The sequence below is a fragment of the Pristiophorus japonicus genome, chromosome 9 (assembly GCF_044704955.1).
Source record: "Pristiophorus japonicus isolate sPriJap1 chromosome 9, sPriJap1.hap1, whole genome shotgun sequence".
Lineage (NCBI taxonomy): Eukaryota > Metazoa > Chordata > Chondrichthyes > Pristiophoridae > Pristiophorus > Pristiophorus japonicus.
Window position 1 is genome coordinate 5,615,401 of NC_091985.1, and position 26,711 is coordinate 5,642,111.

Here is a 26,711-nt window from a genome sequence, read left to right on the forward strand (position 1 = left end):
TGCGAGGTTTAATACGATCCTCTCCCTGTTGAGCTCTCTGTTCTGCCACATCACTGCTGCACCAGACAGATCGCATTTAATACAGTGTTTAACTGTGGAGCGGAGGATCAGGGCCATCGGACAGAGTGAGGGAGGGGTAGTGATGGTTGGAGTGCGAGTGATGGTTGGAGGGGGGGACAAAGTGAGGCGGGGACAGAGTGAGGGAGGAGGGACTGGTGGTTGGAGTGGGGGTTGAGGGTTAAAGGGGGATGAGGATTGGAGGGTGGGGCAGAGTGAGGGAGGTGGGATTGGTGGTTGGAATGGGGGTTGAGGGTTAAAGGGAAATGAGAATTGGAGTGGGGGACAGAGTGAGGGGGGGCAGAGTGAGAGGGGGATGATAGTTGGAGGGGGTGAGTGTTGGAGCGGAGTGAGGGTTGGAGGGGGGTGAGGGTTGGAGGTGGGTGAGGATTGGATGAGGGGGTGAGGGTTAATTGAGGGATTGAGGGTTGGAGGGGGTTGAGGGTTGGACGAGGGAGTGAAGGTTGGGGGGGTGAGGGCTGGAGGAGAGAGTGAGGGTTGGAGGAGGGGGTGAGGGTTGGATGAGGAGGGTGAGAGTTGGGGGGGCGAGGGTTGGGAGGGTGAGGGTTGGAGGAGGGGTGAGGGTTGGAGGAGGGGTGATGGTTGGAGGGGGTTGAGGGTTGGAGGAGGGGTGATGGTTGGAGGGGGTTGAGGGTTGGAGAGTGGGTGAGGGTTGGAGGGGGTTGAGGGTTGGAGAGTGGATGAGGGTTGGAGGGGGTTGAGGGTTGGAGGAGGGGTGATGGTTGGAGGGGGTTGAGGGTTGGAGGAGGGGTGATGGTTGGAGGGGGTTGAGGGTTGGAGGAGGGGTGATGGTTGGAAGGGGTTGAGGGTTGGAGGAGGGGTGATGGTTGGAGGGGGTTTAGGGTTGGAGGGGGTTAAGGGTTGGAGGATGTTGAGGGTTGGAGGAGGGGTGATGGTTGGACAAGGGAGTGAAGGTTGGGGGAGTGAGGGTTGGAGGAGAGAGTGAGGATTTGAGGAGGAGGGGGGTGAGGGTTGGAGGAGGGGGGGGAGGGTTGGAGGAGGAGGGTGAGAGTTGGGGGGCAAGGGTTGGAGGAGGGGTGATGGTTGGAGGGGGTTGAGGGTTGGAGGGGGTTGAGGGTTGGAGGGGGTTGAGGGTTGGAGGAGGGGTGATGGTTGGAGGGGGTTGAGGGTTGGAGGAGGGGTGATGGTTGGAGGGGGTTGAGGGTTGGAGGGGTTTGATAGTTGGAGGGGGTTGAGGGTTGGAGGAGGGGGTTGAGGGTTGGAGGAGGGGTGATGGTTAGAGGGGGTTGAGGGTTGGAGGGGGTTGAGGGTTGGAGGGGGGATGGTTAGAGGGGGTGATGGTTGGAGGGGGTTGAGGGTTGGAGGAGGGGTGATGGTTGGCGGTGGTTGAGGGTTGGAGGGGGTTGAGGGTTGGAGGGGGTTGAGGGTTGGAGGAGGGGTGATGGTTGGAGGGGGTTGAGGGTTGGAGGAGGGGTGATGGTTGGAGGGGGTTGAGGGTTGGAGGGGGTTGAGGGTTGGAGGGGGTTGAGGGTTGGAGGAGGGGTGATGGTTGGAGGGGGTTGAGGGTTTTTGGGAGGGGTGATGGTTGGAGGGGGTTGAGGGTTGGAGGAGGGGTGATGGTTGGAGGGGGTTGAGGGTTGGAGGGGGTTGAGGGTTGGCAGAGGGGTGATGGTTGGAGGGGGTTGAGGGTTGGAGGAGGGGTGATGGTTGGAGGGGGTTGAGGGTTGGAGGGGGTTGAGGGTTGGAGGAGGGGGTTGAGGGTTGGAGGAGGGTTGATGGTTAGAGGGGTTTGAGGGTTGGAGGGGGTTGAGGGTTGGAGGGGGTTGAGGGTTGGAGGAGGTGTGATGGTTAGAGGGGGGTGATGGTTGGAGGGGGTTGAGGGTTGGAGGGGGTTGAGGGTTGGAGGAGGGGTGATGGTTGGAGGTGGTTGAGGGTTGGAGGGGGTTGAGGGTTGGAGGTGGTTGAGGGTTGGAGGGGGTTGAGGGTTGGAGGAGGGGTGATGGTTGGAGGGGGTTGAGGGTTGGAGGAGGAGGTGATGGTTGGAGGGGGTTGAGGGTTGGAGGGGGTTGAGGGTTAGAGGTGGTTGAGGGTTGGAGTAGGGGTGATGGTTGGAGGGTGTTGAGGGTTGGAGGAGGGGTGATGGTTGGAGGGGGTTGAGGGTTGGAGGGGGTTGTGGGTTGGAGGAGGGGTGATGGTTGGAGGGGGTTGAGGGTTGGAGGGGGTTGAGGGTTGGAGGGGGTTGAGGGTTGGAGGAGGGGTGATGGTTGGAGGGGGTTGAGGGTTGGAGGAGGGGTGATGGTTGGAGGGGGTTGAGGGTTGGAGGGGGTTGAGGGTTGGAGGAGGGGTGATGGTTGGAGGGGGTTGAGGGTTGGAGGAGGGGTGATGGTTGGAGAGGGTTGAGGGTTGGAGGAGGGGTGATGGTTGGAGGGGGTTGAGGGTTGGAGGAGGTTGAGGGTTGGAGGAGGGGTGATGGTTGGAGGGGGTTGAGGGTTGGAGGGGATTGAGGGTTGGAGGGGGTTGAGGGTTGGAGGAGGGGTGATGGTTGGAGGGGGTTGAGGGTTGGAGGGGGTTGAGTGTTGGAGGAGGGGGTTGAGGGTTGGAGGAGGGTTGATGGTTAGAGGAGTTTGAGGGTTGGAGGGGTTGAGGGTTGGAGGGGGTTGAGGGTTGGAGGAGGTGTGATGGTTAGAGGGGGGTGATGGTTGGAGGGGGTTGAGGGTTGGAGGGGGTTGAGGGTTGGAGGAGGGGTGATGGTTGGAGGTGGTTGAGGGTTGGAGGGGGTTGAGGGTTGGAGGAGGGGTGATGATTGGAGGGGGTTGAGGGTTGGAGGAGGGGGTGATGGTTGGAGGGGGTTGAGGGTTGGAGGGGGTTGAGGGTTAGAGGGGGTTGAGGGTTGGAGTAGGGGTGATGGTTGGAGGGGGTTGAGGGTTGGAGGAGGGGTGATGGTTGGAGGGGGTTGAGGGTTGGAGGGGGTTGTGGGTTGGAGGAGGGGTGATGGTTGGAGGGGGTTGAGGGTTGGAGGGGGTTGAGGGTTGGAGGAGGGGTGATGGTTGGAGGGGGTTGAGGGTTGGAGGAGGGGTGATGGTTGGAGGGTGTTGAGGGTTGGAGGGGGTTGAGGGTTGGAGGAGGGGTGATGGTTGGAGGGGGTTGAGGGTTGGAGGAGGGGTGATGGTTGGAGAGGGTTGAGGGTTGGAGGAGGGGTGATGGTTGGAGGGGGTTGAGGGTTATAGGAGGTTGAGGGTTGGAGGAGGGGTGATGGTTGGAGGGGGTTGAGGGTTGGAGGGGATTGAGGGTTCGAGGGGGTTGAGGGTTGGAGGAGGGGTGATGGTTGGAGGGGTTTGAGGGTTGGAGGAGGGGTGATGTTTGGAGGGGGTTGAGGGTTGGAGGGGGTTGAGGGTTGGAGGAGGGGTGATGGTTGGAGGGGGTTGAGAGTTGGAGGAGGGTTGAGAGTTGGAGGAGGGGTGATGGTTGGAGGGGGTTGACGGTTGGAGGGGGTTGAGGTTTGGTGGAGGGGTGATGGTTGGAGGGGGTTGAGGGTTGGAGGAGGGGTGATGGTTGGAGGGGGTTGAGGGTTGGAGGAGGGGTGATGGTTGGAGGGGGTTGAGGGTTGGAGGGGGTTGAGGGTTGGAGGAGGGGTGATGGTTGGAGGGGGTTGAGGGTTGGAGGGGGTTGAGGGTTGGTGGAGGGGTGATGGTTGGAGGGGGTTGAGGGTTGGACGGGGTTGAGGGTTGGAGGAGGGGTGATGGTTGGAGGCGGTTGAGGGTTGGAGGGGGTTGAGGGTTGGAGGGGGTTGAGGGTTGGAGGAGGGGTGATGGTTGGAGGGGGTTGAGGGTTGGAGGGGGTTGAGGGTTGGAGGAGGGGTGATGGTTGGAGGGGGTTGAGGGTTGGAGGGGGTTGAAGATTGGAGGAGGGGTGATGGTTGGAGGGGGTTGAGGGTTGGAGGAGGGGTGATGGTTGGAGGGGGTTGAGGGTTGGAGGAGGGGTGATGGTTGGAGGGGGTTGAGGGTTGGAGGAGGGGTGATGGTTGGAGGGGGTTGAGGGTTAGAGGGGGTTGACGGTTGGAGGGGGTTGAGGGTTGGAGGGGGTTGAGGGTTGGAGGAGAGGTGATGGTTGGAGGGGGTTGAGGGTTGGAGGAGGGGTGATGGTTGGATGGGTTTGAGGGTTGGAGGAGGGGTGATGGTTGGAGGGGGTTGAGGGTTGGAGGGGGTTGAGGGTTGGAGGAGGGGTGATGGTTGGAGGGGGTTGAGGGTTGGAGGAGGGGTGATGGTTGGAGGGGTTTGAGGGTTGGAGGAGGGGTGATGGTTGGAGGGGGTTGAGGGTTGGAGGGGGTTGAGGGTTGGAGGAGGGGTGATGGTTGGAGGGGGTTGAGGGTTGGAGGAGGGGTGATGGTTGGAGGGGGTTGAGGGTTGGAGGGGGTTGAGGGTTGGAGGAGGGGTGATGGTTGGAGGGGGTTGAGGGTTGGAGGAGGGGTGATGGTTGGAGGGGGTTGAGGGTTGGAGGGGGTTGAGGGTTGGAGGAGTTTGAGGGTTGGAGGAGGGGTGATGGTTGGTGGAGTTGGGGTCAAACCCAAACTGTCAACGTGCGAGCAGCTGGAGAGAAAGAAAGAGTGGGAATCAGTCACACTGTGAATGGAGGAGCAGTTAAAATTTGCCACTTTCTGCCCACCTGACCAGTCCATTCATATCTTCCTGCATCCTACAGCTTTCTACCTCACTCCTCATCATAAGCAGTCCCTCGAAATCGACTTGCTTCCACTCTAAAAGTGAGTTCTCAGGTGACTGTACAATCCAATACGGGAATTACAGTCCCTGTCACAGGTGGGACAGACAGTGGGCGAGGGAAAGGGAGGGTGGGACTGGTTTGCCGCACGCTCCTTCCGCTGTCTGCGCTTGTTTCCTGCATGCTCTTGGTGACGAGACTCGAGGTGCTCAGTGCCCTCCCGGATGTCCTTCCTCCACTTAGGGTGGTCTTTGGCCAGGGACTCCCTCACTCTCCCTCACTATCAACCACACGACTAACTTCTTAATCATGCCCCCTGCATTCAAGTCTAAATCATTGATATATACCATAAAAGGGATCTAGTACTGAGCCCTGCGGAACCCCACTGGAAACAACTTTCCAATCCACCATCTTTGACTGTCTTTGATTAACTTGTGCCTTTCTAAACAAAGATTTATCCTGTCCCTCAATTTTCCCACCACCGAGGTTATGCTGACTGGCCTGTAATTACTCGGTCTATCCCTTTCTCCATTTTTAAACAACGGTGTGATGTTCGCAGTTCTCCGGCACCATCCTAATAGCCAGAGAGGATTGCAATATGATGGTCAGGGCCTCTGCTATTTCCTCTTTTGCTTCTCATCAGTCTGGGATACATTTCATCCGGGCCTGGGGATTTATCCACTTTCAAAGATGCTAAACCCCTTAATACTTGCTCTCTCACTGACAATGACAACTCCCATCACTTGCTCTGCTCTCAGGCAGTCCTACTACAGGTTCGCCTCCAGCTAGGGTGGCCTACTCTGGCTGCTCGTATTCAGGGAGGTTTCAACAACAACTTGCATTTATATAACGTGACAAAATATCCCAGGGCTCTCCACGGAAAAGGAAAAAAAATACAGATTTGCATTTATATAGCGCCTTTCACAACCACCGAAAGGCTCAAAGTGCTTTACAGCCAATGAAGTACTTTTGGAGTGTAGTCACTGTTGTAATGTGGGAAATGCGGCAGCCAATTTGCGCACAGCAAGCTCCCACAAATAGCAATGTGATGATGACCAAATAATGTTTTTGTTATGTTGATTGAGGGATAAATATTGTCGAGAACACCGGGAATAACTCCCCTGCTCTTCTTCGAAGTAGTCCCATGGGATCTTTTACATCCACCTGAGAGGGCAGACAGGTCTCGGTTTAATGTCTCATCCGAAAGACAGCACCTCTGACAGTGCGGCACTCCCTCAGCACTGCCCCTCCGACAGTGCGGCACTCCCTCAGCACTACACTGGAGAGTCAGCCTAGATTTATGTGCTCCAGTCCCTGGAGTGGGACTTGAACCCACAACCTTCTGACTCAGAGGCAAGTGTGCTGCCCAGTGAGTCACAGCAATTAGAAGAGCGCAGACCCCACAGTGTATATTGTTACGTTTAGAATGACTCCACAAGACTGTACATCTTCAGCTCAAACTGTTGTGACCTTGGTTTTTTTAGAGTGAGGAGGTAGCATGGTAGACTGCCTTTTATACCTGCTTGCCCAGGGTGTGCAGGTGACCCTTGGGTCTCCCACAGGTGCGCCCCCAATGTGGAAAGTCTTACACATTGGTAATGTTTACACACATAACATTCCCCCCCCACCCCCCCCAAAGTCTTACATACAAGTTATTTACAAGTTGAGGCGTTCCGGGACTCTGCGTTCCCGGGTTGATCGCCTGAGTTGAAGTCCTGGCCTGGGTGAGTCTGTCGGATCATTGCTGTACTGCGGTGTGGCTGGTCTGAATAAACTGTCGGGCATGGTGGGTTCATCCTCATGGTTGACCGCGAGGTCGATTGCTGGTTGGGTGTGTGTGGGTGGATCAATGTCCTCTTCAAACTGTTCTTGGTTGTCAGGGAACCGCAGTTTGGTCTGATCCAAGGGCTTTCTGCACGTTTGTCCATTCAAAAGTTTGACAACAAACACTCTGTTCCCCTCCTTGGCTAACACAGTGCCAGCAACCCATTTGGGAACATGACCGTAATTAAGAACAAACACAGGATCATTAACCTCAATGTTACGTGATACAGCCGTGCGATCGTGGTACACGTTATGCTGGTGACACCGGGTTTCTACATGATCATTGAGATCCGGGTGGACTAAGGAGAGCCTGGTATTGAGTGCTCTCTTCATTAGCGATTCTGTAGGGGGAACACCAGTAAGCGAGTGGGTTCGCGTGCGGTAGCTGAGCAGAATCCGTGATAACCGGGTCTGCAGGGAACTGTCCGTCACGCCTTTCAAGCTCTGCTTGATGGTTTGGACTGCCCGTTCCGCCTGACCATTGGCTGCGGGCGTAAACGGCGCAGACCTGACATGTTTGATGCCATTGCAGGTCATGAACTCGTTGAATTCTGAGCTGGTGAAACACGGTCCATTGTCACTAACAAGGACATCGGGAAAACCATGGGTAGCGACGATGGCCCGGAGGCTTTCAATAGTAGCAGTGGACGTACATGGCAACATTATTATACATTCATTCCATTTAGAGTAAGCGTCCACTGCTACTAGGAACATCTTTCCTAGAAAAGGGCCAGCGAACCCTTCACCACGGTTTGGAGGGCCATGAGCACAGACTCAGTGGGGCCTCCCTTGGTGCATTGCTCAACTGTGAGCAAGTGTTGCACTGGTGTACACATGACTCCAATTCCGAGTCAATGCTGGACCACCAAACATGCGACCTGGTGATAGCCTTCATCATGACTATGCCTGGGTGGGGACTGTGTAGGTCGCGTATAAACGTTTCCCTGCCTTTGTTTGGCAAAGTTACACGATTCCCCCATAGGAGGCAGTCCGAATGGATGGACATTCATCCTTACGTCGGTGGAACGGCTTCATTTCCTCTTGCTTTTCCCCTGGGACCGCCGACCGGCTCCCATTGAGGACACAGCTTTTTACTAGTGATAGCACCGGGTCCTGGCTAGTCCAGGTCCTGATCTGGCGAGCCGTGACAGCTGACCCCTCGCTCTCAAAAGCATCCATTACAAGAAGCAAGTCTGCGGGTTGCACCATTTCCACCCCGGTGGTGGGCAATGGCAGCCGACTGAGGACATCCACACAGTTCTCAGTGCCTGGTCTGTGGTGGATTACATCATCATACACAGATAACGTTAGTGCCCATCTTTGGATACGGGATGAAGCATTGGTGTTAATACCTTTGCTTTCTGAGAACAACAAAATGAGTGGCTTGTGGTCGGTTTCGAGCTCGAACCGGAGCCCAAATAGGTATTGGTGCATTTTCTTAACCCTATATACGCATGCTAATGCTTCTTTCTCAACCATACTGCAGGCTCTTTTAGCCTTAGATAAGCTTCTGGATACATATGCAACCGGTTGCAGTTTGCCTGACCCATTGGCTTTCTGTAACACACAACTGACCCTGTACGAAGATGCATCACAAGCTAGTACTAAACGTTTACATGAGTCATACAATACAAGTAACTTGTTAGAACATAGCAGGTTTCTGGCCTTGTTAAAGGCTGTCTCTTGAGATTTACCCCAAACCCAGTCGTCACCCTTGCATAGCAATAAATCCAATGGTACCAGCAAAGTGCTCAACCCCGGTAGTTGAGGAGTCCCAGGAACGAACGCAGCTCTGTCACATTCTGTGGTCTGGGTGCATTCTTGATGGTCTCCGTCTTGGAGTCCGTGGGTCTGATGCCGCCCGCCGCAATCTTTCTCCCCAGAAATTCGACCTCTGGCGCCAGGAAAACACACTTGGAGCGTTGTTTCAGCCTGAGTCTCACTCTGTCTAGTCACTTGAGAACCTCTTCCAGGTTGTGCAAGTGTTCGGTGGTGTTGCGGCCAGTGATCAGGATGTCGTCTTGGAACACCACGATGCGCAGAACCGATTTCAGCAGACTCTCCATGTTCCTCTGGAAGATGGCCGCCACTGAGCAAATCCCAAAGGGGCATCTGTGGTACACAAACCGTCCTCTCTGCGTGTTGATGCACGTCAATATTTTTGAAGGTTCAGCCAGCTCCTATGTCATGTAAGCAGAGGTTAGATCCAGCTTGGTGAACGACTTCCCCCCTGCTGGTGTTGCAAACAGGTCATCTGTTTTGGGTAGTGGGTACTGGTCCTGTAATGAGACTCGGTTGATCGTTACCTTGTAGTCTCCGCAGATTCTGACCGTCCCATCGCTCTCCAACACCAGCACGATTGGACTGGCCCACTCGGTGAACTCGACTGGCGATGTGATCCCCTCTGGTTGAAGTCTGTCCAGCTCGATCTCGACTTTCTCTCGTATTATGTATGGAACCACTCGGGCCTTGTGATGAACGGGGCGTGCATCAGGGACTAGATTTTGTCGCCTGTGAAGTTGCCGATGCCTGGCTCGAATAATGACGGGAATTTGTTTAGCACTTGGGCGCACGAGGCGTCATCCTCCGAAGACAGTGCTTTGAGGTCGTCCATGTTCCATCGGATCTTTCCTAGCCAGCTTCTGCCGAACATAACAACATAAGAAATAGGAGCAGGAGTAGGCCATACAGCCCCTCGAGCCTGCTCCGCCATTTAATACCATCATGGCTGATCCAATCATGGACTCAGGTCCACTTCCCTGCCCATTCCCCATAACCCCTTATTCCCTTATCGTTCAAGAAACTGTCTATTTCTGTCTTAAATTTATTCAATGTCCCAGCTTCCACAGTTCTCTGAGGCAGCGAATTCCACAGATTTACAACCCTCTGAGAGAAGAAATTCCTTCTCATCTCAGTTTTAAATGGGCGGCCCCTTATTCTAAGAACAGCGTTGGGCCATTGCCCGGTACAATCCATAGTGGTAAATCATGCGCAGCTCCATCGTACGATACCTTCACTGATACACTGCCAATGACTGGTATGAGCTCTTTGGTGTAAGTGCGCAGCTTGGTGTGGATCGGGCTTAGTTTTGTGCTCTGTTGCCCCACAGTTTCTCAAAAGCCTTCTGGCTCATAATTGACTGACTCGCCCCTGTGTCCAATTCCATGGAAACTGGAATGCCGCTTAATTTGACTTTTAACATTATCGGAGGGCTTTTGGTGGTGAAGGTGTGTACCCCATACACTTCCTCTTCAGCCTCGGGTTGAGTTGCCTCTCTTACTCGTTCAGCGTGATCCGCACCGGATCGGTCATCTTCTGCCGACTCTGCCATGTGGTGAGACGCAACACGTCTGCACATTCGCTGGAGGTCCCCATTGTTCCACAGCCTTTGCACACGTAGTGCTTGAATCGACATTGATGGGCTCGATGATTACCCCCGCAGCGCCAACATGGTGCTAATGGATTCGCATTCACGCCCCACGGCGGGCTCTGAGTCATCCTAGGTCTGGCTTCTGTGGGCCTCTTGGCCCTGCCATGTACAGTTCTGCCTGCTGAAGGCATTATTTGATGCACAGTACTTGCTGATGCTGCAATGATATCTGTCTAGTATTATCGTTGGTGGACATAAAAGCCTGGGCTATCGTGATGGCCTTACTCAGATCTCGGGATTCGGCAGACAGCAGTTTGCGAAGAATGACCTCGTGGTCGATTCCAAGCACGATAAAGTTCCGCAACATTTCCCCCAAAAAACCAGCAAATACGCACAGTCCCACAAGGTGTCTTAGATCAGCGACATAGCTCGCCACGTCAGAGCAATGGTGCGTGTAAAAGTGATACCTGGCCATCAAGATGCTCTCCTTTGGCTTGAGGTGTTCCCGAACCAGCGAGCACAACTCTTCATATGTCTTCTCCGTTGGTTTCGTTGGTGCTAGCAGATTTTTGATGAGGCTATATATCGTGGACCCACAAACGGTGAGGAGAATCGCCCTGCGCTTGATCGCGGTTTCTGCCTTTTCCAGCTCGGTGGCCACAAAGTACTGGTCAAGACGCTCAACGAAGGCTTCCCAATAAACGCCCTCAACAAATCTCTCAAGAATACCAACGGCAGCCATAACTGCGTGAAAGTTCGTGATCTTTTACTCGTCACCATTTGTTATGTTTAGAATGACTCCGCCAGACTGTACATCTTAAACTCAAACTGTTGTGACCTTAGTCTCTTTATTGTAACTCCAGAGTGAGGAGGTAGCATGGTAGTCTGCCTTTTATACCTGCTTGCCGCAGGGTGTGCAGGTGACCCTTGGGTCTCCCACAGGGGCGCTCCGTGGTGGCAAGTCTTACACATTGGTAATGTTTACATGCATAACAGATATGAATGTATGTAGACTGCACTGGCTGCAGTCTGTGTTCTTTTTACACTGATGTGCGTTATAGTGTCGCCAAGTGATCACATGCACAGAGACCCTGGTGACCCCATAAATCACCGGCTGGGGCAAAATAAAAACACAAGCATACGAAAATGATGGACAGCAAAAGACCTATTGGTTCTTCCAGTTTATAATACTACTTTGTGTCACCTGTTCCTATCCCCTGAACGATGTCATATCTCTCTGTGAGGTCACTATAGGATGCTTCCCTTTCAGGCTGCACAGCCCAAGTTTTCCAGTCTATCTTTATAGCTCAGAGCCCTGACCTTGAGGATCGTGTGAAAATGGGAACACAGGAACAGGGGGATGCCATTCAGCCCCTCGAGCCTGCTCCACTCTTCAATTACATTCTGGCTGATCCGTATCTTAACTCCGCTTTTGCTCGGCATCTCTTGACACCCTTACCCAACAAAACATTATCGATCTCAGTCTTGAAAGCTGCACTTCATCCCCAACATCCACAGCGTTTTGGGAAAGTTTCAGATTTCCAGTACCCTTTGTGTGAAATTAATGCTGTGATGCTCCCCGGGATGTCCAGCCTGTGGACACCCACAACTAGGCCCGAGCATAACCAATGGCCTCCGGTGCAAGAGACTTCCAGGCCCGTGGCCCAGTGAGCAACCGACACTTTCAGAAGTGACGTGTGGGCAAAGGGGCTCACTGGTGAGAAAATAAACTGGCTCACAACGGACGGGGAGGGGAATTTTAAAAGGACTTGGGGTAGAAAGTGCCCTTTGCCCGAAACGGTGCGCACCTACCATTTTTTTAAAAGTATTTCTCCACCCCAGTCCAGGGGGGCGGAGACACCCGAGAAATTCAGCACTTTGGGGTTTTTTTTTTCTCCGTGGTGCGGTGTTCCAGTCGAGTGCGGGGAGCAAGTGACCTCGCCGCCCCGATCAGTCATCAGCGCCGCGCTGGCCACCAGGGAGGGTTTCGGCCGGGCCAGCAGCCTGGTACCCAAGAGAGGGGGGGTGCCAGGGGCAGCGCCCGGGGGCATAAATGTCGGCCTGACCTGGCAGTCGGCCGACAAATACCAAAAACATGGCGGCCACGCAGTGCGCCCTCCCCTTTAAGGGTGGCCTTGCCACCATTTACAGCAAAAGCTGTCGAGGGCTTTCGCGCGGGGCAATTTCGCGAGGGAGTCCCCGCCAGTCGGTGCGTGGTCTCCACGGTGGGAAAATGAGCGGAGCGATCCCAGACACCGCCCTGCTCCTGAGGTAGGCTATTTCTAAAATGGCGCCCCTCCATGGAAAGCCGGTGGTCATTCGCGCCGCCCTGTGGCCGAGGCCGTATCGGGAGGGGCAATTTGGGCCCATTTGTATTTATAAACCAACTTTCCTGATTTCAGGATGCCCAAAAGCACTTTACAGCCAATGATGTAATGTAGGAAATGCTGCAGCCAATTTGCGCACAAGCAAGATCCCATTAACAGCAATGTGAAAATGACCAGATAATCTGTTTTTTGTCATGTTGACTGAGGGATAAATATTGACAATGACACCGGGGATATCTCCCCTGCTCTTCTTCGAAATAGTGCCGTGGGATCCTTTACATCCACCTGAGAGAGCAGACGGTTTAGAAACATAGGAACATAGAAAATAGGTGCAGGAGTAGGCCATTCGGCCCTTCTAGCCTGCACCGCCATTCAATGAGTTCATGGCTGAACATACAACTTCAGTACCCCATTCCTGCTTTCTCACCATACCCCTTGATCGTCCTAGTAGTAAGGACTACATCTAACTCCTTTTTGAATATATTTAGTGAATTGGCCTCAACAACTTTCTGTGGTCGAGAATTCCACAGGTTCACCACTCTCTGGGTGAAGAAGTTTCTCCTCATCTCGATCCTAAATGGCTTACCCCTTATCCTTAGACTGTGACCCCTGGTTCTGGACTTCCCCAACATTGGGAACATTCTTCCTGCATCTAACCTGTCGAAACCCATCAGAATTTTAAACGTTTCTATGAGGTCTCCTCTCATTCTTCTGAACTCCAGTGAATACAAGTCCAGTTGATCCAGTCTTTCTTGATATGTCAGTTCCACCATCCCGGGAATCAGTCTGGTGAACCTTTGCTGCACTCCCTCAATAGCAAGAATGTCCTTCCTCAAGTTAGGAGACCAAAACTGTACACAATACTCCAGGTTAATGCCTCATCTGAAAGGCGGCACCTCTGACAGTGCAGCATTCCCTCAGTACTGCCCCTCCGACAATGCAGCGCTTCCTCAGTATCACCCCTCCGACAGTGCAACGCTTCCTCAGTACTGCCCCTCCGACAGTGCAGCGCTTCCTCAGTACTGCCCCTCCGACAGTGCAGCACTCCCTCAGTACTGCCCCTCCGACAGTGCAGCACTCCCTCAGTACTGCTCCTCCGACAGTGAGCACTCCCTCAGTACTGCCCCTCTGACAGTGCGGCTCTCCCTCAGTACTGCCCCTCCGACAGTGAGGCACTCCCTCAGTACTGCCCCTCTGACAGTGCAACTCTCCCTCAGTACTGACCCTCTGACAGTGCAGCACTCCCTCAATACTGCCCCTCCGACAGTGTCAGCACTCCCTCAGTACTGCCCCTCCGACAGTGCAGCACTCCCTCAGTACTGCCCCTCCGACAGTGTCAGCACTCCCTCAGTACTCCCCTCCGACAGTGCAGCAGTCCCTCAGTACTGCCCTTCCAACAATGCAGCACTCCCTCAGTACTGCCCCTCCGACAGTGCGGCGCTCCCTCAGTACTGCCGCTCTGACAGTGCTGCACTCCCTCAATACTGCCCCTCCGACAGTGCTGCACTCCCTCAGTACTGCCCCTCCGACGGTGCGGCGCTCCCTCAGTACTGCCCCTCCGACAGTGCTGCACTCCCTCAGTACTGCCCCTCCGACAGTGCGGCGCTCCCTCAGTACTGCCCCTCCGACAGTGCTGCACTCCCTCAGTACTGCCCCTCCGACAGTGCGGCGCTCCCTCAGTACTGCCCCTCCGACAGTGCTGCACTCCCTCAGTACTGCCCCTCCGACAGTGCGGCGCTCCCTCAGTACTGCACTGGAGTGCCAGCCTGGAATTTGTGCTGCCATCTCTGGAGAGGAAGTTGAAGTCTTACAGAGCCAAACCTGACACCAGTGGACTGCTTTGTGCAGAGGGGAGGCACAGAAATAATTGTCCAAGCAGGGTTTGGAGGTGAACACCAAGCTGGGAGTGGGTTGCAGGGTGACATGGCCCAGCACTGGGCTTTGCTGTACGTGTTGTGTGTGCCGCTGAGAGACTGTGTTCTGCCTGTGTACACGGCGGGGGAGGGATGTGTGCTTTGGCACGTACACAGTGGCCGTGTTTATCCCGACACTGCAGAACAGAGCCCGGGGTGGGGCCAGAGAGAGTACATGGGGAGTGCTGAGAGAGCACGGCTCGCACGGAGCCTGTTCCACCTTCAGGACACCACCAATACAAATGTTGCTACCCATCTTTGTTGATTCCTCTAAACTTTCACATGCCAGGCTGGAACATTTCAGGATGATATTAAAATATCAACATTGATGAGTAAATCAGAGCGAGCTCTCCCCACATTCTGCGCTTTGATCTTTCTGCTGATTTTACAGGAGCTTTGTTTGCTCACTGATCAATCGGGGGCGATACTGACCCTGGCCCTGACACAGACACAGACAGTGCGGCCTGACCCTCCTTCAATCCTCGCTTCCCGACAGTTCGCAGCCCTATTCCCACTCCTCATCCTGGTCCACCTCCCATATTCCCAATCCCAGCTTCATTCCCTCTCCCTCTCCCCCAACCCCATTCCTTCTCCCAACTCCATTCCCTCTCCCATTCTCCCAACCCCATTCCCTCTCCCTCTCCCAACACCATTCCCTCTCCCATTCTCCTAACTCCATCCCTCTCCCATTCTCCCAACCTCATTCCATCTCCCTCTCCCAACACCATTCCCTCTCCCTCTCCCAACCTCATTCCCTCTCCCTCTTCCAACCTCATTCCCTCTCCCTCTCCCATTCTCCCAACCCCATTCCCTCTCCCTCTCCCATTCTCGCAACCTCATTCCCTCTCCCTCTCCCATTCTCCCAACCCCATTCCCTCTCCTATTCTAAACCCCATTCCCTCTCCCTCTCCTATTCTCCCAACCCCATTCCCAGCCTGATTTTATTCACCGGCTTCAGCCGCGTGGATTTGCTGTTTACAACTCGTGGAGTACAAACTATCCACAAAACCCGGCCTGGAATTTCAACACATCTTGGAACCACAATCAAACTTCGTTTCTTTTTGCAAAAACTTCTGCTGCAGCCACAAAAAATGTTCTTGTGTTTTTGTTCCGATTTATGCTAATTTCTGAAGCGATGTTTAGAGTGAAAGGGATGATAGGAGAGGAACCCTACCGTTCTATCAAGTCAGGGGACCACCCCTGGTTCAATGAGGAGTGCAGAAGAGCATGTCAGGAGCAGCACCAGGCGTTCCTAAAAGTGAGGTACCAACCTGGGGAAGCTGCAACACAGGACTACATGCATCCTGAGCAGCGGCAGGGCTAAGCAATTCCACAATCAACGGATCATATCAAAGCTCTGCAGTCCTGCCACATCCAGTGGTGAATGGTGGTGGACCATTAACCAACTAACAGGAGGAGGCTCCATGAATATTCCCATCCTCAATGATGGCAGAGCCCAGCACACAAGTGCAAAATACTTCAGCCAGAAGTGCCGTGTGAATGATCCACCTTGGCCTCCTCCTGAGGTTTCCACCATCACAGAAGCCATTCTTCAGCCAATTCAATTCACTTCAAGAAATGGTTGAGCGCACTAAACACAGCAAAAGCTATGGGCCCCAACAACATTCCGGCTGTTGTGCTGAAGGCCTGTGCTCGAGCCAAGCTGTTCCAGTACAGCTACAACACTGGCATCTACCCGACTATGTGGAAAACTGCCCAGGTATGTCCTGTCCACAAAAAGCAGGACAGACCCAATCCGGTCAATTACCGCCCCGTCAGTCTACTCTCAATCATCAGCAAAGTGATGGAAGGTGTCGTCGACAGTGCTATCAAGCGGCACTTACTCACCAATAACCTGCTCACTGATGCCCAGTTTGGGTTCCGCCAGAACCACTCTGCTCCAGACCTCATTACAGCCTTGGTCCAAACAGGGACAAAAGAGCTGAATTCCAGAGGTGAGGTGAGAGTGACTGCCCTCGACATCAAGGCAGCATTTGACCAAGTGTGGCATCAAGGAGCCCGAGTAAAACTGGTCAATGGGAATCAGGGGGAAAACTCCCCACTGGCTGAAGTCATACCCAGCACAGAGGAAGATGGTTGTGGTGGTTGGAGGTCAATCACCCCAGCCCCAGGACATCACTGCAGGAGTTCCTCAGGGCAGTGTCCTAGGCCCAACCATCTTCAGCTGCTTCATCAATGACCTTCCCTCCATCATGTTAGAAGTGGGAATGTTCGCTGATGAATGCATAGTGTTCAGCTCCATTCATAATTCGTCAGATAATGGAGCAGTCCATGCTCGCATGCAGCAAGTCCTGGACAATATTTACACCTTGCCTGATAAGTGGCAAGTAACATTCAAGCTATCTCCAACAAGCGAGAGTCTAACCATCTCACCTTGGCATTCAATGACATTACCATCGCTGAATCCCCCACCATCAACATCCTGGGGGTCACCATTGACCAGAAACTTAACTGAACCAGCCACATAAATACTGTGGCTACAAGAGCAGGTCAGAGGCTGGGTATTCTGCGGTGAGTGTCTCACTTCCTGACTCCCCAAAGCCTTTCCACCATCTACAAGGCACAAGTCAGGAGTGTGATGGAATACTCCCCACTTGCCTGGATGAGTGCAGCTCCAACAACACTCAAGAAGCTCGACACCATCCAGGACAAAGCAGCCGCTTGATTGACACCCCATCCCCCATCTTCAACATTCACTCCCTCCACCACCGGCGCACCGTGGCTGCAAAGCCTCCCTGATAAAATGCAACATCCCCACCGACACCTGGGAGCCCAAGACCGCCCTAAGTAGAGGAAGTGCATGCGAGAGGGCGCTGAGCACCTCGAGTCTCAACGCCAAGAGCATGCAGAAAACAAGCGCAGGCAGCGGAAAGAGCCTGCGGCAAACCTGTCCCACCCACCTTTTCCCTCAATGGCTGTTTGTCCCACCTGTGACAGAGTCTGTGGCTCTCACATTGGACTGTTCAGCCACCAAAGAGCTCACTTTAGGAGTGGAAACAAGTCTTTCTCGATTCTGAGGGACAGCCTATGATGCTGATGGTAATGACCATGGCTGCAGTGTGTACCATCTACAAGATGCACTGCAGCAACTCGCCAAGGCTTCTTCAGCAGCACCTCCCTAGAAGGTCAAGGGCAGCAGGTGCATGGGAACACCACCACCTCCACGTTCCCCTCCGAGTCACACACCATCCCGACTTGGAAATATATCGGCCGTTCCTTCATCGTCGCTGGGTCACAATCCTGGAACTCCCTCCCTAACAGCACTGTGGGAGCACCTTCACCACACGGACTGCAGCGGTTCAAGAAGTCAGCTCACCACCACCTTCTCAAGGGGCAATTAGGGATGGGCAATAAATACCGGCCTCGCCAGTGATTCTCACATCCCTGAACCAATAAAAAAAGAGGAATAAATCCTGACAGTGTTACAGATCCGCTCCGGGATTTCCCTCACTCTCTCCACATCTGGGCACAGTTAAAGGTTCGAGAGAGCCGGAGATTTCACACCGCCCAGCGAGCCTGGGCAGAGGGACCGAGAGACAGAGCCGGGACAGAGAGACAGAGAGACAGAGGGACAGAGCCTGGACAGTGGGACCGAGCCTGGACAGAGGGGCAGAGAGACAGAGGGACAGAGAGACAGAGGGACCGAGCCTGGACAGAGGGACCGAGCCTGGACAGAGGGGCAGAGAGACAGAGGGACAGAGAGACAGAGGGACCGAGCCTAGACAGAGGGACCGAGCCTGGACAGAGGGACCGAGCCTGGACAGAGGGGCAGAGAGACAGAGGGACAGAGAGACAGAGGGACCGAGCCTGGACAGAGGGACCGAGGGACAGAGAGACCGAGGGACAGAGCCTGGACAGAGGGACCGAGGGACAGAGCCGGGATAGAGGGACCGAGGGACAGAGCCGGGACAGAGGGACCGAGAGACAGAGCCTGGACAGAGAGACGGAGGGACAGAGCTTGGACAGAGGGGCAGAGAGACAGAGCCGGGACAGAGGGACAGAGCTGGGACAGAGGGGCAGAGAGCCAGAGGGACAGAGCCCGGACAGAGGGGCAGAGAGACAGAGGGACAGAGGTCCAGGAATTCCCAATGCATCTCCCCGTAGAGACGCCACCTTCTCAGAGAAGGTAAGTATTAAAATTAATATAAAATATCATTGCTAACAGGTCCTCTGCTCTCGCACTCACTCTTTTCTCACTTTCTCATTCACACTCACACACACTGAATTTGTAGAATACAGTGTACTATTAATTTGTAGTTGCTTAATTCAATTGAGTCATTCATTCAAAGATTGAATGTATTTATTAAGTTGCTTAATTTGTATTACTGGAGAATATGAATTGTCTTCATGTGTAGAAAGAAAGCCTGAATGAACGGGAGATGATTGTACTCGCTCCGAAAACACAGTGTACTCGAACAATTCGAAAACGCCGGCAGAATCTGTGCCGCTGAATGGGAGGGAAGGTTATCGATAAGAGACGGATAGGCAGCTACTTCCTGGGACACTGGACGGCCCAGTGGGGCTGGGGGTGAGACCTGGGGGCTGGGCGTCAGTTGTCCACAGAATTCACGTTCGGGCGTCCCACCTGAATTTGTGTGAAGGCAAAACTTGGCAGAAAGTTTGTGCAGCAGGTGAGAGTGTGTTGTAGAGTCGGTGGTGGGATGGACAGGATCTGTGGAAGGGCCGAGCTCCAGTGGCTGAATGGCCTCTCAGCACTTCAGGGGGCAGAAATCGCCCCTTTCAATTATTAAGGATGTCATAGCAGTGCATCTGGAAAATGGTGACATGATAGGTCCAAGTCAGCATGGATTTGTGAAAGGGAAATCATGCTTGACAAATCTTCTGGAATTTTTTGAGGATGTTTCCAGTAAAGTGGACAAGGGAGAACCAGTTGATGTGGTATATTTGGACTTTCAGAAGGCTTTCGACAAGGTCCCACACAAGAGATTAATGTGCAAAGTTAAAGCACATGGGATTGGGGGTAGTGTGCTGACATGGATTGAGAACTGGTTGTCAGACAGGAAGCAAAGAGTAGGAGTAAACGGGTACTTTTCAGAATGGCAGGCAGTGACTAGTGGGGTACCGCAAGGTTCTGTGCTGGGGCCCCAGCTGTTTACATTGTACATTAATGATTTAGACGAGGGGATTAAATGCAGTATCTCCAAATTTGCGGATGACACTAAGTTGGGTGGCAGTGTGAGCTGCGAGGAGGATGCTATGAGGCTGCAGAGTGACTTGGATAGGTTAGGTGAGTGGGCAAATGCATGGCAGATGAAGTATAATGTGGATAAATGTGAGGTTATCCACTTTGGTGGTAAAAACAGAGAGACAGACTATTATCTGAATGGTGACAGATTAGGAAAAGGGAAGGTGCAACGAGACCTGGGTGTCATTGGTACATCAGTCATTGAAGGTTAGCATGCAGGTACAGCAGGTGGTTAAGAAAGCAAATGGCATGTTGGCCTTCATAGCGAGGGGATTTGAATACAGGGGCAGGGAGGTGTTGCTACAGTTGTACAGGGCCTTGGTGAGGCCACACCTGGAGTATTGTGTACAGTTTTGGTCTCCTAACTTGAGGAAGGACATTCTTGCTATTGAGGGAGTGCAGCGAAGGTTCACCAGACTGATTCCCGGGATGGCGGGACTGACCTATCAAGAAAGACTGTATCAACTGGGCTTGTATTCACTGGAGTTCAGAAGAATGAGAGGGGACCTCATGGAAACGTTTAAAATTCTGACGGGTTTAGACAGGTTAGATGCAGGAAGAATGTTCCCAATGTTGGGGAAGTCCAGAACCAGGGGTCACAGTCTAAGGATAAGGGGTAAGCCATTTAGGACCGAGATGAGGAGAAACTTCTTCACCCAGAGAGTGGTGAACCTGTGGAATTCTCTACCACAGAAAGTAGTTGAGGCCAATTCACTAAATATATTCAAAAGGGAGTTAGATGAAGTCCTTACTACTCGGGGGATCAAGGGGTATGGTGAGAAAGCAGGAAGGGGGTACTGAAGTTTCATGTTCAGCCATGAACTCATTGAATGGTGGTGCAGGCTAGAAGGGCTGAATGGCCTGCTCCTGCAACTATTTTCTATGTTTCTATGTCTCGGGCAGCCACGGGGCGGCGCGGAATGGCCGCTGACTCTCCGCGGAGCACCCGCCATTTTGGAAATGACCCTTCCTCAGTTTTGGAGCGGTGTCTGGGACCCCGTTTTCCCACCGCTGCGTGCACGCGCCGACCCTTTACCGACCGGCGGAGACCCCATCGCAAAACTGTCCCTTTCCCGGCATTGCCCCATGGGAGCGGCCCCGCTGGCGATCGGTGCCCCCCGCCAGCTTTTACTGTGGGTACACTCTCTGTGACATGGCAGCCCGGCCACCTTTAAAGGGGAGGGCGCACTGCTGCGGCCGCCATGTTTTTTTTGTTGGCCGACTGCCAGGGCGGTCCGACAATTACGGCCGCGGGTTCGGCCGGGCCGCCAACAGGTAGCCTTGTGTCACCCCCTCTAGGGTGCCTGGCCGCTGGCCCAACCGAAATCCTCCCTGGTTGCCCAGTGTTTGCCACTAAAGTGGCTGCAGAGTTCACAGCGGCTCACCCCTTTAACTGAAGGGGAGGGACATTGTAACGCGCCAGCGCGATGACGGACGCTGATGACTGACAGCGTCGGACACTCTGCCCCACCTCCATTTCCGCCCCGATGATGAGGACACGTCTGCCCAGCTGCCAAACAAAAGCCCGAGCTGCTGAATTTCGATGGTGAGGTCACCCTTATGCACGGGGCGGCCAGAACACATTAAAACCAGTAGGTGCGCCTCGTTTCCGGCAGTGGGCAATTTCACCCCCAGCACTTTTAAAATAATTTACTGCTTTGCAATCACTCCATGACATTATTATTAGTCCAACACTCTCCTGGCCGGCCTCCCATCTTCTATCCTCTATAAACTTTGAGCTCCTCCAAAACTCTGCTGCCCATGTCTTATCTCACACCAAGTCCCGTTCACCCATCAACCCTGTGCAACCCTGTGCTAAGAAATAGGAGCAGGAGTAGGCCATATGGCCTCTCGAGTCTGCTCCGCCATTTAATATGATCGTGGCTGATCCGATCATGGACTCATCTCCACTTCCCTGCTCGCTCCCCAGAACCCCTTATTCCCTTATCGATTAAGAAACTGTCTATCTCTGTCTTAAATGTATTCAATGTCCCAGCTTCCACAGCTCTCTGAGGCAGTGATTTCCACAGATTTACAACCCTCTGAGAGAAGTGTTATGTATCTGGACTTGTATATAATCTGTACAGCCACCAGATGGCTCATTCCCCGGAGTCCCAAGGGATCTCATAATCCCTTGGGAGCACAGGTATTTAAGAGTGCTTCACAGGTTGGAGAGGCGCTCCGGAGACCTGCAATAAAAGACTAAGGTCACACGTTACTTTGAACTCACAGTGTTCAGTCTGACTCTTTTTCCATACACTACAAGAAGAAATTCCTCCTCATCTGAGTTTTAAATAGGCAGCTCCTTATTCTAAGATTCTGTCCTCTAGTTCTAGTCTCCCCTATCAGTGGAAACATCCTCTCTGCATCCACCTTGTCAAGCCCCCTCAAAATCTTATACGTTTCGATAAGATCACCTCTCATTCTTCTGAATTCCAATGAGTAGAGGCTCATCCTTTCCTCATAAATCAACCCCCTCATCTCTGGAATCAACCCAGTGAACCTTCTCTGAATTGCCTCCAAAGCAAATATATCCTTTCTTAAATATGGAAACCAAAACTGCACGCAGTATTCCAGGTGTGGCCTCACCAATACCCCGTATAGCTGTAGCAAGACTTCCCTGCTTTTATACTCCACCCCTTTGCAATAAAGGCCAAGATTCCATTGGCCTTCCTGATCACTTGCTTTACCTGCATACTAACCTGTTGTGTTTCATGCACAAGTACCCCAGGTCCCGCTGTACTGCAGCACTTTGCAATTTTTCTCCATTTAAGTAATAACTTGCTCCTTGATTTTTTCTGCCAAAGTGCATGACCTCACACTTTCCAACATTATGCTCCATATGCAAATTCTTGCCCACTCACTTAGCCTCTCTCTGTCCTTTTGCAGATTTTTTGTGTCCTCCTCACACATTGCTTTTCCTCCCATCTTTGTATCATCAGCAAACTTGGCTACGTTACACTCGGTCCCTTCTTCCAAGTCATTAATATAGATTGTAAATAGTTGGGGTCCCAGCACTGATCCCTGCGGCGCCCCACTAGTCACTGGTTGCCAACCAAAGTATGAACCATTTATCCCAACTCTCTTGTCTTCTGTTAGTTAGCCAATCCTCTATCCATGCTAATATATTACCCCTAACCCCATGAACTTTTATCTTGTGCAGTAACCTTTTATGTGGCATATTGTCAAATGCCTTCTGGAAATCCAAATACACCACATCCACTGGTTCCCCTTTATCCACCCTGTTCATTACATCCTTGAAGAACTCCAGCAAATTTGTCCAACATGACTTCCACTTCATAAATCCATACTGACTCTGCCGAACTGAATTATTTATGTTCTGCTACTGCTTCTTTAATAATGGACTCCAACATTTTCCCAACCACAGATGTTAGGCTAGCTGGTCTATAGTTTCCTGCTTTTTGTCTGCCTCCTTTTTTAAATAGGGTCGTTACATTTGCAGTTTTCCAATCACTGGGACCTCCCCAGAATCCAGGGAATTTTGGTAAATTACAACCAATGCATCCACTATCCCTGGCGCTACTTCTCTTAAGACCCCAGGATGCAAGCCATCAGTTCCAGGGGATTTATCCGCCTTGAGTCCCATTATCTTACTGAGTACCACCTCCTTAGTGATTGTGATTGTGTTAAGTTCCTCCCCCCCCATAGCCCCTTGACTATCCACTGTTGGAATATTGTTTGTGTCCTCTACCGTAAAGACTGATACAAAATATTTGTTCAGAGTTTTTGCCATCTCCATGTTCCCCATTACTAATTCCCTGGTCTCGTCCTCTAAGGGACCAACATTTACTTTAGCCATTCTTTTTCTTTTTATATATCTATCGAAACTCTTGCTATCTGTTTTTATATTTCGTGCTAGTTTACTTTCATAGTCTATCTTCCCTTTCTTAATCATTTTATTGGTCGTTCTTTGCTGGCTTTTAAAAGCTTCCCAATCTTCTGTCCTCCCCCTAGTTTTGGCCACTTTGTATGTCCTTGTTTTTAATTGGATACCGTCCTTTATTTCTTTAGTTAGCCACGGATGGCTATCTTTTCTTTTACACCCTTTTCTCCTCACTGGCATGTATGTTTCTTGAGAGTTGTGAAATATCTCCATAAATGTACGCCACTGTACATCAACCATCCTACACTTTAATCTATTTTCCCACCATGTGCTCACCAGCCTTCACTGATGCCCGGTCTGCTTACATTTCGATTTTAAAATTCTCATCCATGTTTTCAAATCCCTCCATGCTCTCGTCCCTCTCTACCTCTGTAGCCTCCTCCAGCCCTACAACCCTCCAAGATCTCCGCGCTCCTCCAATTCTGGCCTCTTGAGCAACCCCCATTTTCGTTGCCCCATCATTGGTGGCTGCTGTAATGTATGCGCCTGTGAGTATGCTCACAGGTTTGTAGAGCTGTTGAATTGTGAGTGGCTTAGCCAGCCACATGATGTTCACAAGATTCAATAAAACCCCAGTCGCTTGGGTTTAGGGAATCCACGATGGGGCAGGTGGTTGTGCGCATGGTGGATGAACTGGTAATGTACAGTGTGATTCTTAAACCTTTGCTAATAAACCAACTAGTTCTTAATTGCAATGTGTTGCTATGAATTCTTAAGCAAAGAACCCATGAAGCAAATTCATTACAAAATGGCAACGAGGATGGGAGTTTCTTCATGAAGAAATTTTTGGTGGAATTTCCTTTTATGAGAAGGCAAATGCAAGGAGATATACCAGCAGTGTGATTACCGAATGAGAATCTGGTAGAACCATTCTTTTTGTGAGTATTGAACAGTGTTGAACTGACAAAAAGAGCTTGTGGAAGGCCATTCAGTCATTGAAAAGCAATTCAAGATTATTGAGTGATTAATGGCTATTAAGCGAAGAAGGCAAAATGGATGTGACAATGAGTTATGTCAGTAATTTGGGAGCCTTGGACAAGAATAAGGAATCATTTAGATCTTACAGTAAAAGATTGCAAATGTTTTTTTTAGAACTAATGATGTCAATGAAGTCCCAGCAGATGTGGCAAATTCTCCAATAGGAATCAAGCAGTGGATGAGAAGATGAAAGCTATTTTGTCAGTCATGATTGGTGCAGAGAATTATAGTATCTTAGTGAATCTGTTAACCCCGAGAAAGGTTCAGGATGCTGTTATGTATGTAAACCTGTAATTACCATGTCTAACCACCAGAGGGCTTATCCCCTGGAATCTCAAGGTATCCCACAATCCATTGGGAGCATCTGTATATAAGGAGGCCTCACAGGCTGGAGAAGCACTCTGAGACCTGTAATAAAGGTCACACTTACTTTGAGCTTGTAGTAGGTCCCACACAAGAGATTAATGTGCAAAGTTAAAGCACATGGGATTGGGGGTAGTGTGCTGACGTGGATTGAGAACTGGTTGTCAGACAGGAAGCAAAGAGTAGGAGTAAATGGGGACTTTTCAGAATGGCAGGCAGTGACTAGTGGGGTACCGCAAGGTTCTGTGCTGGGACCCCAGATGTTTACAATGTACATTAATGATTTGGACGAGGGGATTAAATGTAGTATCTCCAAATTTGCGGATGACACTAAGTTGGGTGGCAGTGTGAGCTGTGAGGAGGATGCTATGAGGCTGCAGAGCGACTTGGATAGGTTAGGTGAGTGGGAAAATGCATGGCAGATGAAGTATAATGTGGATAAATGTGAGGTTATCCACTTTGGTGGTAAAAACAGAGAGGAAGACTATTATCTGAATGGTGACAGTTTAGGAAAAGGGGAGGTGCAACGAGACCTGGGTGTCATGGTACATCAGTCATTGAAGGTTGGCATGCAGGTACAGCAGGTGGTTAAGAAAGCAAATGGCATGTTGGCCTTCATAGCGAGGGGATTTGAGTACAGGGGCAGGGAGGTGTTGCTACAGTTGTACAGGGCCTTGGTGAGGCCACACCTGGAGTATTGTGTACAGTTTTGGTCTCCTAACTTGAGGAAGGACATTCTTGCTATTGAGGGAGTGCAGCGAAGATTCACCAGACTGATTCCCGGGATGGCGGGACTGACCTATCAAGAAAGACTGGATCAACTGGGCTTGTATTCACTGGAGTTCAGAAGAATGAGAGGGGATCTCATAGAAATGTTTAAAATTCTGATGGGTTTAGATAGGTTAAATGCAGAAAGAATGTTCCCAATGTTGGGGAAGTCCAGAACCAGGGGTCACAGTATAAGGATAAGGGGTAAGCCATTTAGGACCGAGATGAGGAGAAACTTCTTCACCCAGGGAGTGGTGAACCTGTGGAATTCTGTACCACAGAAAGTTGATGAGGCCAATTCACTGAATATATTCAAAAAGGAGTTAGATGTAGTCCTTACTACTCTGGGGAATCAAGGGGTATGGTGAGAAAGCAGGAATGGGGTACTGAAGTTGCATGTTCAGCCATGAACTCATTGAATGGCGGTACAAGGCTCGAAGGGCCGAATGGCCTACTCCTGCACCTATTTTCTATGTTTCTATGTTTCTATGTCTATGTTTCTAGTCTGACTCTTTATCCAAGATATAACAACTGGCGATGAGATACAGATAACGAACCCCAATGCAACAATGCAAAGAACTGAGGGCATCCTGGAGAAATCTTTGGAAGGAGATGATTAGGAAACCTTCGTGGAGCGACTTGACCAATACTTTGTGGCCAATGAGCTGGATGGAGAAGCGAATGCTGCCAAACGAAGGCCGATCCTCCTCACCGTTTGCGGGGAATCAACATATGGCCTTATGAAAAACCTGCTCGCTCCAGCAAAACCCACAGACAAGTCATACGATGAGTTGTGCACAGTGGTCTGGGAGCATCTAAACCCGAAGGAAAGCGTTCTCATGGCTTGGTATTAGTTCTACATGTACAAGAGGTCTGAAGGCCAGAAAGTGGCGAGCTAAGGCGCCTTGCAGAAGATTGCAAATTTGATGGACACTTGGAGCATATGCTCAGGGACTTCTTTGTACTTGGCATTGGCCATAAAGTAATACTTCACAAACTTTTGACTGTAGAGACCCCAACCTTGAATAAAGCCATAGCGATAGCTAGGTGTTTATCTCCATCAGTGACAATATCAAACAAATTTCCCAGCACACGAGTGCTGCTGCAAATACTGTGAACAAAGTAATGTTGTTTTCGAATCGAAATGTACAGGGCAGGACTTACACGCCTGTAGCTGCACGTCCACAGATGACTCAGAGTCCACCATCAAGGGTGGTGAATACAAGGCAATTAACACCTTGTTGGCGCTGCGGGGGTGATCATTGATTCCATTCATGCCACT

At 51.7% G+C, this 26,711-nt stretch overlaps 1 protein-coding gene across 2 annotated transcripts in view; it reads left to right on the plus strand.

Moving 5' to 3' along the window:
* Window positions 1-17,687: 17,687 nt before the first annotated feature.
* The window catches only part of LOC139272924 (zinc finger protein 395-like), a 42,883-nt gene continuing 33,859 nt past the window's right edge, over window positions 17,688-26,711 (plus strand). For both annotated transcript variants that reach the window (XM_070889038.1, XM_070889039.1), the window contains exon 1: window positions 17,688-18,336. The gene's annotated coding sequence lies outside the window, so the exon portion shown is untranslated. The remainder of the gene's footprint in view (window positions 18,337-26,711) is intronic.